Here is a 14405-nt window from a genome sequence, read left to right as displayed (position 1 = left end):
TGATCATTTGTATTTTGAAACTGTTGGGAAACCCTTAGTGAACGTAGAAGAAAACGAAAACTTTGCTTATTTTATAAGATTATTCACAATATTGCACCATCATACCTTTATGAATTACTACCTACATATGTTGGCCAAAAATCATCTTATAACCTTCGCAACTCTTTAAACTACTCCCTTCTATTTACAAGATTGAAACTTTCCTCTTCATCTTTTTTTCCATCTACTGTATGAATGTGGAACAATGTGCCCATAGAAACAAGAAACATAGATTCTTTAGCAGCTTTTAAATTGAAAATTCAAAGTAAAATAAATGCAGCCCCACCTTTCTTTTGGTCTGATAAAGGAAATTGAACATAATTCACACAAAACTAAGGTACAATACAAGTCCGCTTAATTACGATTTATTCAGAATTAATTTAAGATCAGATACTTCTTGTACTTGTGGTTGTTCTTGTGAAAATTCATGGCATTATCTTTTAGAATGTTTTATAATACAACGCAGCGTAAAGATTTGTTTGTAAATGTAAAAATTAATACTGTCGTTAAACATCGCATACCCATTAATCTAGATTTATTGTTATATGGTCATGTTACACTAACACTATATGAAAATGAATTATTATTTGAACATGTACACAAATATATTAAGCTCACTGACAGGTTTTTGTAGTTTTATTCTTGTATATATTATACACATCCTCTTTAAAGACTTTGTTAATTCATTTCACAAATCCCTGTTGTCAATGTTTTCCAATATTGTAAATATGATATGTGTAATTTCTGGGAGAGGGAGTTCCTAAGTTGGATAACTTGTGCTCAATCCATTTCATTTTCGAATAAAATATGTTTTAAAAAAAAGGTTTAAGAGTCCCCTTTGAACCAGCAAAATATAACACAGACAAGTCTAAACTATTCAATAATATATTGAGCAAACAATGAGCAAGCTACAATGAATGACAATACAGATACAGTACAATGCAATTGAGTCACAAACCTTAAGTAATGGGTCACAAATATAAAAAATATTAACTCACCAGAGTCTTGGCATTTACAATGAGAGCAGATGTTCTAACTGAAGGCAATTTACAATGTCAGTAGACAATCGGTCTTGACGATGTTGACAGACAGACGGCGACGGTAGGCAGGTGACGGCAGAAAGATGTACACAACTGCAATGATATGAAATGTCCCGTGTAATTCCGTGTGTCAACACAACATCCAGCCTTTATATATACTGACGCAGTGTCTAGAACATTCTTTATCCACTCAGAACATTCACGAATCATGTTGAACATGCGGCATAACAATACAAAATAAACAAGCCAAGGGAAGCAACTCTGGAGCGCTATCTCAAAAGGCGTACCGCTAAAAAATACTATTGCCATTGCACATACATGATGCAAAATGTGACCCACAACCCACACACAAAACTTTAAACATTGTGACCCATAATAACTATCACTCAATCAATGATATCACAAATTACAAAAAACACACTCTCGTAACATCATAATAATAGCCTATTACATGAAATATAATATTGGTGTAAGATGTTTTTTAGAAATGTTGTCGATGTATTTGGGATAGGCATTTCTGCCACCGGTTTGACCAGCAAAGACGTGATCGTTATGGTGTTATAGGTATCTATATATACCTCCTCATGCAAAATACTCTTTAACAACCACATAAAATACTATTATCAGTGACAAGAAACGTCCAGTATTTAATCAGATTATACTGCCTGTGGAATAAAAGCGGGTAAAGGCCTAACTCTGCATAAACCGTTGAATTACATGTTGATTTCTTAACATTTAACAATCTTTTGCTTTAAAAATCCAAATATAATCTTTCATTATTCAATTATAAACCCATATTTAGACGCATAAGATCATGTACAGCCGAGATAACAATCAAAGTAAAACAAATCAGGAGTGGGAGTGTCCGACCTGATATTATTGTAAATGGAAAAAGGGTCTTTCTACCTTGATCAGTCAACTGCCACTGAGCCTTTAAAATCGGTTATCATGATCTAAATGATAAAATTAGAATGTTCTTATGATGACTGACAAGCACCAGGCAGGTTGAAGTAGTGTACAAATAATTAATGTGCAAGACAAAGAGTTTTAGATAGAGGAATTTGAAAATAGCGTTCAGCATTAATGTCTTGGATGCAATGGTTTATCATTCAAAATTTAATACTTTCCAGTTGCCAGTTAAACAGTTGGAACGCGTGAGATGTGATCAGTTGTCAGACGCATGCCAGGATTCACACGTAGAATGATTATAACAAAATATACCTAGATATTGACAATTTGTTTGACCAGATGACACAAACATGACCTGTTACTTAAAAGAGATATCCAAATTAAGACTGGATTGATAATAAATATTAGATATAATATGCCCCTATTGGTATTTAATATCTAAGTCGGTAACACAGATATATGTTTTAGCATATAGGCATGTGCTGTATTTTGGGACATTTCATTGAAAGGGCAATATTAACAACCCAGTATTACTTCACCAATAACTTCATTTTTGGGAATGTTTTAAACATATCATGGACATTTTTTAATGAAACGTGGCACAACAATCGAACACAACCCTGAAATTAATTCGGATCATAAAATGTTATCCCTAGGAGATTCGATCTCAGTCCCTCATCTTCAACACAACACTCCTGACAAACGGATGCACAACTAAAGCCAACAAATAAATTTACAAGCAAAGACCACGTGATAAACTAATCCCCCCCCAATTAACCATCTTGTATGAAGTACGTCAACCTGGCTTGTAGATTTATCGACTAGTGTGCCTTTTAGTTCTTATATTGAGGCCATACCGTCGTATATCGAGTCAAAGTCGTTATATCGCTCCCATAACGTCACAGAGTGGGAAATGCGAATGGTATGCAGTGAATTAATCAAATAACACCACCCCATTCAATATGTCAGAACAAGCGTGTTCAAGCGTGTACACAAATTCACTGACGTCACCCCACATGTTCAGTGAAGACACACGTATGCTCACACATGTGTTATAGTAAAGCATTACTGATGCCTTTACACAATCCATATAATGCTACAGTTATTAAATATCATAAATACTTGTTCATCATCTTACAGTGCAAACATTATAAAATTGTGACCATGGTTATTTTAAGTGAATAGGATTTAGGTGTTTGACATTTCATCAATGAAGAGAGCAAAATGCAAGATGACGGGATACCCGTCTTCATTTTACACATTACAACTTGGAATCATTGTTTCTGCAGAACATCCGCTAATAGCTGCACGACTGCTGATGTGGCGTTACCTTAGAAATAGGTGTGATGAATTTATACAGTGCAAACATAAATATGCCATAATTCCACGTATGCCTTTTGCAGTGTATCTGTGATTTACGGAATCCTGGAAGGGACATTGTCGCGTTGTTGCATTGTCGCGCTCTCAAAAACAAGCAAAATGAGGTAAAATTAACAAAAGTGCGACAGTGCTACAACGCGACATTTCGGTCATTTGTCGCATTGTCACGATATCACATGTCGCGTTTTGAATAATATTTTTATATTCCCCCAAAGGGCGACAATGCGACATAGCGACAATTTTCAACGTCCAAATATGTCGCGTTGTCACATTGTCGCCCAATCTAAGATGTATGAAAGAGGCCTAAAATTGCACGACAACGCGACAATGCGACATATTGAATATGTCGCGTTGTCGCCCTTTTCGATTACCGGTGCGCATGTGTAGAAAGTCAATTAGTCTACGCATGCGCAGAAAATGTTATACTCTATTTCAGACTTCACTGGTCTTTTGTTACCTCCAATGGTTTTAAAAATGAAGTAGTACTCTGATTACACAATGCCATTTAGAAAGTGGTCAAATGTATCATATATTATATTTGGGATTACACTTCCTTAGTAAAGTACAAATTCTAGTACTTTTTATGCCCCCACCATATATGGCTTGGGGCATATAGGGTTACCCTCCGTGTCCGTCCGTACGTCCGTCCGTCCGTACGAAAGAGGGAATGTAATCTATCCACTTCTCCACAAAAAAACGCTCTGTGGAATTCAATGAGCTTATACATGTGCTTTCTTGGGACTCTAATGGTGTGCATCTCATATTTTGTTTTTTTATTTTATTGTTTTTTGTAAGTTTGGAGACATTTGAAATTAGGTACATTTTGCTGAATTTCTCTATGATGATAGTGTAATAGGGGATGGAGTCTATCCAATTCTCCACAAAAACTGCTCAACAGAATTGAATGAACTTCTACATGTCTTTCGTAGGGACACTAAAGGTGTGCATTTCCTATTTTTTTTATGCAATTTCTTAATTTTGTCACTTTTACAGATGTTTGAACTTAGTTGAATTTTGTTCTATTCAGTCTGTTCGTTCCATCCAACAGGGGGGTGTACGTTATCCACTTCTCCTCAAAAACTACTTTATAGAATTCATTTAGATTACACATGTGCTTTATAGGGACTCTAGAGGCACGCATCTCATATTTTGATTTTGTATTTTTCCAATTTTAATGCCGTTTGAACTTTTGTTGAATTTTTCTCTGAATATAGTGTTATAGGGGATGAAGTCTATCCAATTCTCCACAAAAGCTGCTCAACAGAATTGATTGAGCTTCTACGTGTGTTTCATTGGGACTCTAAAGGTGTGCATCGTATACTTTGTTCATCCAATTTCTTAATTTTGTCACTTCTACAGATGTTTAAACTTAGTTGAATTTGGTTCTATTCATCCTGTTCGTCCCATACAACAGGGAGTGTACTTTATCCACTTCTCCTCAAAACCACTGCCCAAAACTCATTTAGCTTACATATGTCTTTTATAGAGACTCTAAAGGTGTGCATCTCATATTTTGTTTTTGTATTTTATAGTTTTTGTATGTTTAGAGACATTTGAACTTAGATAAATTTTGTTGAATTTCTCTCTCTGATGATAGTGAAATAGGGGATTAAGTCTATCCACTTCTCCACAGAAAATGCTCAACAGAATTGATTAAGCTTATACATGTGTTTCATTGGGACTCGAAAGGTATGCATCTCATAGTTGTATAGATGTTTATTGAACTTGTTCGTGAATTTTGTTCAATTGTCATATAAAGATCAATAATGGAACAAAATTCACGAACAAATTCAATAAACATCTATGTAACTCACCAGAGCACACTCAGTGTGAACTCTTCCTACAGCAGCGGGGGCATCCGTGTCCCTGGAAACAATTTTTTCTTGTTTGGGTTGAGTCCCATCTGGAATTCGAACTCACACCCTCAGAGTCAGGCACAAAATCGCCAGGACACAAAGTCAGCCGCCTAACCCACTCTGCCACCGCGACTTCTACCAGTAGAAGTAGTACTCGTAATAGCAATAGGGGCTGCTTTTCTTGAACTTAATGCAAATCTTTCATTGTTGCTTTGAAAATTATTTCATATATTGTAAATGAATTTAGCCAATCAAGTTTGTTTTAGCAGCAACACAAATTATTAGCGCTACTATTCATTGTAATGACGGCACACGGTGGCCCTATCATTCTAGGCGTTTCTAGCAATTCGCTGTGTATGGTTGCGTCTCTTAGTCGCACCAGAAAACTATGATCATAGGTTCGAATCCCAGCAGCATATCCATTCATCACTTTGGACATTTCACCAATATCAAGCTGACAGGTTGTGAAAAACTGAAATATTGTTAAAATTCAGGCCACATCGGCATAAACATCATGTGAAGTCCTCGAATGGGTGACAATGTTCGACAGTTTGTCTCCTGACAGGGTTTCTTGGGACAGCCTTGTCTCACGCTGATGAATTTGTCCGAGATCTACCTCTGTTCATCCAGCAGTGGATGGATACCAGGTAGAATGAGCTGGTAATATGACTTAACCCTCCAACACCTCAAGGACAGTTTAGGTCGGCTTTGAACTTGATATTCTCCTTGGAAAAGCGCCATACAAATGGAATGTTATCAATATGATATAAAAAACGACGAAATTGCTTGGCAGCGTTGCGTACCCTTGGAGTGCCGGAAAGTTATACTCAAAATTCCTGGATCCGCCCATGCAATATATGAAATAATTTTCAAAGCAACAATGAAAGATTTGCATTAAGTTGCAAGAAAAGCAGCCCCTATTGCCATTACGAGTACTACTTCATTTTAAAAACCATTGGAGGTAACAAAAGACCAGTGAAGTTTGAAATAGAGTATAACATTTTCAATGCGTGTGTGTCTCTCAAAGTGGGGGTGTGGGCTTCGTTTCCGGAGCACAACTCGAAAACTTTTCAATATCTTTCTGCAAAACTTGGGAGATATATGAGGCAGATCCCAAAGTTGTACCTTTTGCTATTTGCAGGTTTGGGGCATTTTAATTTTTCCCGGTTTCCATGGAAACAATTCGGACTTTGTCTCAAAAGGGATCGGTGGGCTTCGTTTCCGGAGCACAACTCGAAAACTTTTCAATATCTTTCAGCAAAACTTGGCAGGTATGTGAAGCAGATCTTGACGTGGTGCCTTTTGCTATTTGCAGATTTTTGGCATTTATATTTTTCATGATTTCCATGGAAACGATATGGACTTAGTCTTAACAAAATTCAAGCTGGACTTTAAGTAGCTGTCAGATGATTTGTTCTTTCAAATATGTGGGGGCCGGGGGGATATGTCATCTTCTGATGACTCTTGTTCGATGTTAATAAAGCCTTTCACCGAGTATGGCATAAAAGAATCATTCATAAGCAAAAAACATACAGTATGCACGGCGATATTTTGAAATGGTTTGAAAGTTGCATCGCAAATAGAACGCAGAAAGTTTCCATAAACGGTTATAAATCTGGATCTGAACCCATAGAGGTGGGGATTCCACAAGGATCAGTCCTATGACCGCTGATATTTATAGTCCATATGAATGATATCGTTGAAGGTATAGATAGTAATATACTTTAATTTGTCATCATAGCCATGTGTATCAATAATGTCCAGCGAAAGATTTCAGATTAGGCCAGTAAATGGAAATTAGATTTTAGCCTCGAAACGACTGAAAGTATAACTTTTACTCGTACCGACAATCATTGTATTAGATACATATACTCCTCACAAAAAGTTAAGCAATACAATTTTTTAGTCTCATTACATTTTCATTAATTGAAATTGCAAATCATGGAATGATGCAATAGAAAGGTGAAACATATGTACACACAATTAAAAAAATGAAATGAAATGGTATTGAGCAATAATAGACTTACAAATCATCAACAGCATGTACCCCTGAAACAGTCGTGCAAAATGTGCTACATGGACGGTAAACAGATAAAAGGAGTAGAAAGTCATAAACGTTTTCGGAATTACACTTCAAAACGATTGTCCATGGAAAGTACATATAAATGATTTTGTCAAGAAAATAAGTCACATGATGAACTGCTTACGGAGTTTAAAATATTACCTATCAAGGAAAAATCGAGTCAATATTGTTGTCACATTTGGGATAATTGTACAAATTAACAGACTCGACTGCATGCAGATCTTCATTTGGATGCTCATAGAACTATTTTTGGTGCAGTCAGGGGTACCAACCACGAAAAGATAAACAACCATATATAATTATCATTTTAAGTCTCTAAAAGAAAGACGATATCGCTTCAAACTGATGGCATTTTACAAAAATGAACAACCGCAAGGATTATCTAACTGATCTAGTACCAATCAGAGTTGCTGAGATGAATATATTATAGTCTTAGAAGCCGATCGTATGTACAAATATCAATTATAGAACCTAGAGGTGTGCAAATTCCTTTCTTCTAAGTACAATTAGCGTATGGATCTCCTTGTCCGAGGGAGTCACTAACGTTAACTCAGCAAAAGAATTTATAACTTAAGTTTCTACTCCAGATTTGACAAGCAGAACATTTGATAAACTCAGGAACGTATCCACTGTCGCTTAAGGGTCAGTTGCAGATCTGATAAATCTATTAGACACTTTTCCGAAACATGTAACTGCTCAGGTGGTTATCACTACAAATACGCCCTACATTATCTGTTCACACGTGGAAACTATCCCCATACCAGGAAAATATGTCTTTTTAAACTGAAAAGGTTATAACGTAAATACAGTTTTATACGGAAGTACTTAGTTAGATAATTCAACCAACAAGGACATTGTAAAATCTGTACTCGGGTTTATCATAAAAAGCAAAAGATTTCAATGATCGATCATACTTATCGCTGAACGTACAATGAATTACAGTCTGCAAATATGTTTTCACGTCTGCAGAATTAACTCACAGGTCTTAATTTGTTGACCATTTTGAAGATCAGCCTTGTTGATGTTCATTGTTACTAGAGCCGTATAGATGTACATTCATCCTTAGTAACGGGGTGCAAATGCTGTCGCCGCCAATCTTCTCCTAAACTTAATAAGCAAATGTTATTATCAGTATGTTTGGGGAATGGTACCAACCTGGCCAACATCCACCATGCATTAACAGTCCAAACTTGAAATAGGAAGTAACGATGTAACGAACATTTCATTTCTAAATCCAAAAACTTACATGATCACTTACTGTTAAGTCACGTTTCGGAGTTTACAAAGTAATGTCACTCTGTATTTGATAAGACAGACTTACAGTTGGGCAATAGAAACGTTACCATAACATCAACAACAACCACAAGGAAAATTTCATCCTAGTAACCTATATTATTGTCGGTTCTATTGGATTAAAGTTGAGCTACAGTCATATTATTTCCAGAATTTTCGTTGTTAGTCTCATGTTAAATAATTACAGTACCATTGTTATATTTTCAAAAGTTTTCAATTCTTGGTTGAATTCCGTTGGTTTTAAGCAGCCCAATATGTTACCATGGTAAAATAAATTATTTCACTCAAATACAACTTGATGTTTATTGAGGACGATGCATTTTTGCTTGTTGACTAACCCGTGTTTCTTTTGGAAATAAAAATATCTTTTAACCAATAGGATACGATATGGAAAATGAACGTTTTTGTTCCTGATACACAATAAACACCTCATTTATATGATGTCTGCTGACGTTCGTTAGACTGACTGAGTTTGGTTTTACGCCGCTTTTAGCAATATTCCAGCAACATCACGGCGGGGGACACCAGAAATTGGCTTCACACATTGTGCCCATGTGGGGATTCGAACCCGGGTCTTCGGCGTGACGAGCCAACGCTTTAACCATTAGGCTACCCCACCGCTCCACGTTCGTTAGAGTGTAAACAAGCAGAGTACCCCTATCAAATACTGGTACCATCTCGCTGCTAATAGTGTTACGCTATCAAATACTGGTACCATCTCGCTGCTAATAGTGTTACGCTATCAAATACTGGTACCATCTCGCTGCTAATAGTGTTACGCTATCAAATACTGGTACCATCTCGCTCCTAATAGTGTTACGCTATCAAATACTGGCACCATCTCGCTGCTAATAGTGTTACGCTATCAAATACTGGTACCATCTCGCTGCTAATAGTGTTACGCTATCAAATACTGGTACCATCTCGCTGCTAATAGTGTTACGCTATCAAATACTGGTACCAATAGTGTTACGCTATCAAATACTGGTACCATCTCGCTGCTAATAGTGTTACGCTATCAAATACTGGTACCATCTCGCTGCTAATAGTGTTACGCTATCAAATACTGGTACCATCTCGCTGCTAATAGTGTTACGCTATCAAATACTGGTACCATCTCGCTGCTAATAGTGTTACGCTATCAAATACTGGTACCATCTCGCTGCTAATAGTGTTACGCTATCAAATACTGGTACCATCTCGCTGCTAATAGTGTTACGCTATCAAATACTGGTACCATCTCGCTGCTAATAGTGTTACGCTATCAAATACTGGTACCATCTCGCTGCTAATAGTGTTACGCTATCAAATACTGGTACCATCTCGCTGCTAATAGTGTTACGCTATCAAATACTGGTACCATCTCGCTGCTAATAGTGTTACGCTATCAAATACTGGTACCATCTCGCTGCTAATAGTGTTACGCTATCAAATACTGGTACCATCTCGCTGCTAATAGTGTTACGCTATCAAATACTGGTACCATCTCGCTGCTAATAGTGTTACGCTATCAAATACTGGTACCATCTCGTTAATAGTGTTACGCTAATACCATGTACCATCAAATCCGCTCTCGCTAATAATAGTGTTACGCTATCAAATACTGGTACCATCTCGCTGCTAATAGTGTTACGCTATCATCAATCTCGCTGCTATCAAATGGTACCATCCGCTGCTAATAGTGTTACGCTATCAAAGACCGGTACCATCTCGCTGCTAATAGTGTTACGCTATCAAATACCGGTACCATCTCGCTGCTAATAGTGTTACGCTATCAAATACCGGTACCATCTCGCTGCTAATACCCTATCAAATACTGGTACCATCTCGCTGCTAATAGTGTTACGCTATCAAATACTGGTACCATCTCGCTGCGCTAATAATAGTGTTACGCTATCAAATACTGGTACCATCTCGCTGCTAATAGTGTTACGCTATCAAATACTGGTACCATCTCGCTGCTAATAGTGTTACGCTATCAAATACTGGTACCATCTCGCTGCTAATAGTGTTACGCTATCAAATACTGGTACCATCTCGCTGCTAATAGTGTGACGCTATCAAATACTGGTACCATCTCGCTGCTAATAGTGTGACGCTATCAAATACTGGTACCATCTCGCTGCTTATCGTGTTACGCTATCAAATACTCGTACCATCTCGCTGCTAATAGTGTGACGCTATCAAATACTGGTACCATCTCGCTGCTAATAGTGTGACGCTATCAAATACTGGTACCATCTCGCTGCTAATAGTGTGACGCTATCAAATACTGGTACCATCTCGCTGCTAATAGTGTTACGCTTGCTTTTATTTACTTATGTATTTTCAAATTATGTACTGTTCCAAGAAGGTAAGGGGTGCTGGGATCATCAAGATATATCGCCTATCGATGTGGTATTCGCAAACGGAAATGAAGTGATCATATCTACTGGGCAGCAGTATATCATTGATAAGGAATCTATGAATAGCTGCACACAATGAATAGCTGTAGCAAAGCAGACGTGTTCTATATACGTCTTGAGAGGGTGAATCTGCTGGTGAACTTTATATCGTTCATCGTTAAAAAGAACACCAAGAGATGGATAAACACCTAAGACTTAAACCACCATTTAGACATTCATATTCGTATTATATTCATATTTGTTTGTATGGCTACTTTACCCTTGCACCCGTGAAGATCCGGGTTACAATATTGATCTTCAGTAACCCATTCTTGTCGTAAGAGGCGACTAATGGGATCGGGTGGTCAGCCTCGCTGACATGGTTGACCCATGCCATCGTATCCCAATTACGTAGATGGGTGCTCATGCTGTTGATCACTCGAATATTTACAGACAGCAGCCATATAGCTGGGATATTGCTGAGTGTGGCGTAAAACTAAACCCACTGGCTAACTACTTCAAACACTGCACTCTTCCAGCACGTCTTACTTCAAACACTCACTGGTCTACCACTTCCTTCGTGAAACACTGCTTTCTTCTAGAACTGCTTACTTCAAACACTGCTCTCTTTTAGCAGTTCCTACTTCAAACACTGCTCTCTTCTAGTACAACTTACTTCAAACACAGCGCTCTTCCAGTTCTGCTTACTTCAAACGCTGCACTGGTCTAGCACCTCTTTCTTCAAACACCGCTCTCTTCCAGTGCTTCTTTTTTCAAATCTGGAGCTTCCTACTTCAAACACTGCTTTCTTCCAGCACTCCTTTTTTGAAACACTGCACTGGTCAAGCACCTCTTTCTTGAAACACTGTTATCTTCTAGCGTTGCTTACTTCAAACACCGCTCTCTTCTGGTACTTATTAGTTCAAACACTGCTCTCTTCTAAGCCCCCCCACACACACACACACACACACACACACACACTTCAAACACTGCTTTCTTCTAGCCCCTCCTACTTCAAACACTGCTCTCTTCTAAACCCCCCACACACACACACACACAAACACAAACACACACACACACACACTTTAAACACTGCTCACTTCTAGCCCTTCTTACTTTAAACACTGCTCTCTTCTAGTACTTCGTACTTTAAACACTGCTCTCTTCTAGTACTTCGTACTTTAAACACTGTTCTCTTCTAGTACTTCTTACTTTGAACACTGCTCTCTTCTAGTACTTCGTACTTTAAACACTGCTCTCTTCTAGTACTTCTTACGTTAAATACTGCTCTCTTCTAGTACTTCATACTTTAAACACTGCTCTCTTCTAGTACTTCTTACGTTAAACACTGCTCTCTTCTAGTACTTCTTACTTTAAACACTGCTCTCTTCTAGTACTTCTTACTTTAAACACTGCTCTCTTCTAGTACTTCTTACTTTGAACACTGCTCTCTTCTAGTACTTCATACTTTAAACACTGCTCTCTTCTAGTACTTCTTACGTTAAACACTTCTCTCTTCTAGTACTTCGTACTTTAAACACTGCTCTCTTCTAGTACTTCTTACTTTAAACACTGCTCTCTTCTAGTACTTCATACTTTAAACACTGCTCTCTTCTAGTACTTCTTACGTTAAACACTGCTCTCTTCTAGCACTGCTTACTTCAAACACTGCGTTCTTCTAGTTGTGAAGCGGCTAAGATCAAGTTTCCATTAAAAAAGTGCATTAAATGATAAAACACAACAGTTGGTATGAGGCTTTGGTTTCTAGAAAAATGATGATAATACACAAGTTTATGTTCCTAAAATATTTTAGTAGAAATTGAAAAGTCATAGTGACACAATAATCTTCTTCTCTTACAGGCCTCGTGTCAGTTATACGACAAATGACATGTTACGATATTGAATTTGGACTTCATACTGAAGGCCATGATGAACTATATATCCATGGACATTAATCATGCAATAACCCTACACATGTTGGTGCATATGCTTTGAAAACTATAATTACCAAAATTAAAGTGGTAACTGCATCACAATTTAATCTGATTTCAACAAAAACAAAACTGAAATTGATTGAGTTACAATTTAAAGTCACATCGGACAGTATTTCAGCCATACCGTGACTAAGAAATCTGTAAATTTATAAATGAATAAAAACAAATTTATATAATATACTTACCTGTCTGCAAATTAGAGTAAAACAAATTATCACAGATGTAAATTTAAAACAAGTAATTAAATCTAAATAATTTTAACTGTAAATGACAATACATTATAAATTGTATATTCATACATACTCTATATGGGATTTATGTCGGGGCTCTTGCCGGCCAAGAACCGTTTGAGACCTTCACAAAGGAAAGAAAAAAACAGTATATGTTTGTTACGTATTATTGTAACTTTGATGAAAAAAAGTGAAATGGGGTAAAGAAGAGCTGGAAACGATGAAAAGTGACGTAGAACTCATTTCAGGGTGTACATTAGGCGTCAGTCACTTGGGGAAATTTAGAAGATTTAGATAGTCATCAAGAAACCGATATTGACATCATACATCATACTTCATGCTGCTCATGTTGCAAAGCAAGGCGATGAAAATATTATGTTACGAACAGTAGCTACAGATGTTGTAGTGCTTGCAGTAGCACTCAAAACATGAATCCCACCAACACAATGAGCTATTTACAGCATGTAAGAACCAGCTTACCAGTCAGGACATATAAGGGGTAAGTCGCTTCTTCCACAGCCTTAACTCTGTATACAACAGGAAAGGGGTAATTATGTTCCCTAATGGATTACACTTTACCACGCATCAACGTCTTGTCAGGAGGTGGTATTTTGTGGCTGCAGAAAGGGGTGCAACAACATATACAAGTGCAAACAGTCGTCACTGGAGGTGTGAGGGGCAATGCTAATAAACTTGACTCTCCTTTATTATAAAGACATTTAACCAGAAGTGTGGGTATTTATTATTTTAGTTAAAATTTCCCTGTAATGCACTATGGCCTTTTCAAACTAAAACAGTAGCGACAAAAGGCAAAGCAGTATTTACCTTCTGCAAACGCCCGTGAAGATGCGAGTTTGAATTCTGGAATCCATGCTTGTCGTAAGAGGCAACTGATGGGGTGGGGCGTTCAGGCTCGCTAACATTTCTCAAGCAACCCACACCCTTTTGCAGCGAATACAGCACGTTTCATTATGTTGAGTGTAACATTCTACTGTAGGCTTGCCATGGGTATATGTGTGAAGGCTCGTTTGTGTAACTCGAGGGTTTGTGGGAGGCTGATGTCAAATTTTAGACCCATGAATATTCGGGTTAAACAACAGGATCGCTTTGTCAGGCTCGCTGACTTGGTTGGCATATGCCTTCGTACTCACACTGCGTAGATCCATGCTCATGCTGTCGATCACTGGGTTGTCTGGC

Source organism: Haliotis rubra, unplaced genomic scaffold, assembly GCF_003918875.1.
Source record: "Haliotis rubra isolate DU_JTF1 unplaced genomic scaffold, ASM391887v1 Scf256, whole genome shotgun sequence".
NCBI lineage: Eukaryota > Metazoa > Mollusca > Gastropoda > Lepetellida > Haliotidae > Haliotis > Haliotis rubra.
The sequence above is the reverse complement of the archived record's forward strand: the minus strand, read 5'-3'. Positions refer to the sequence as shown.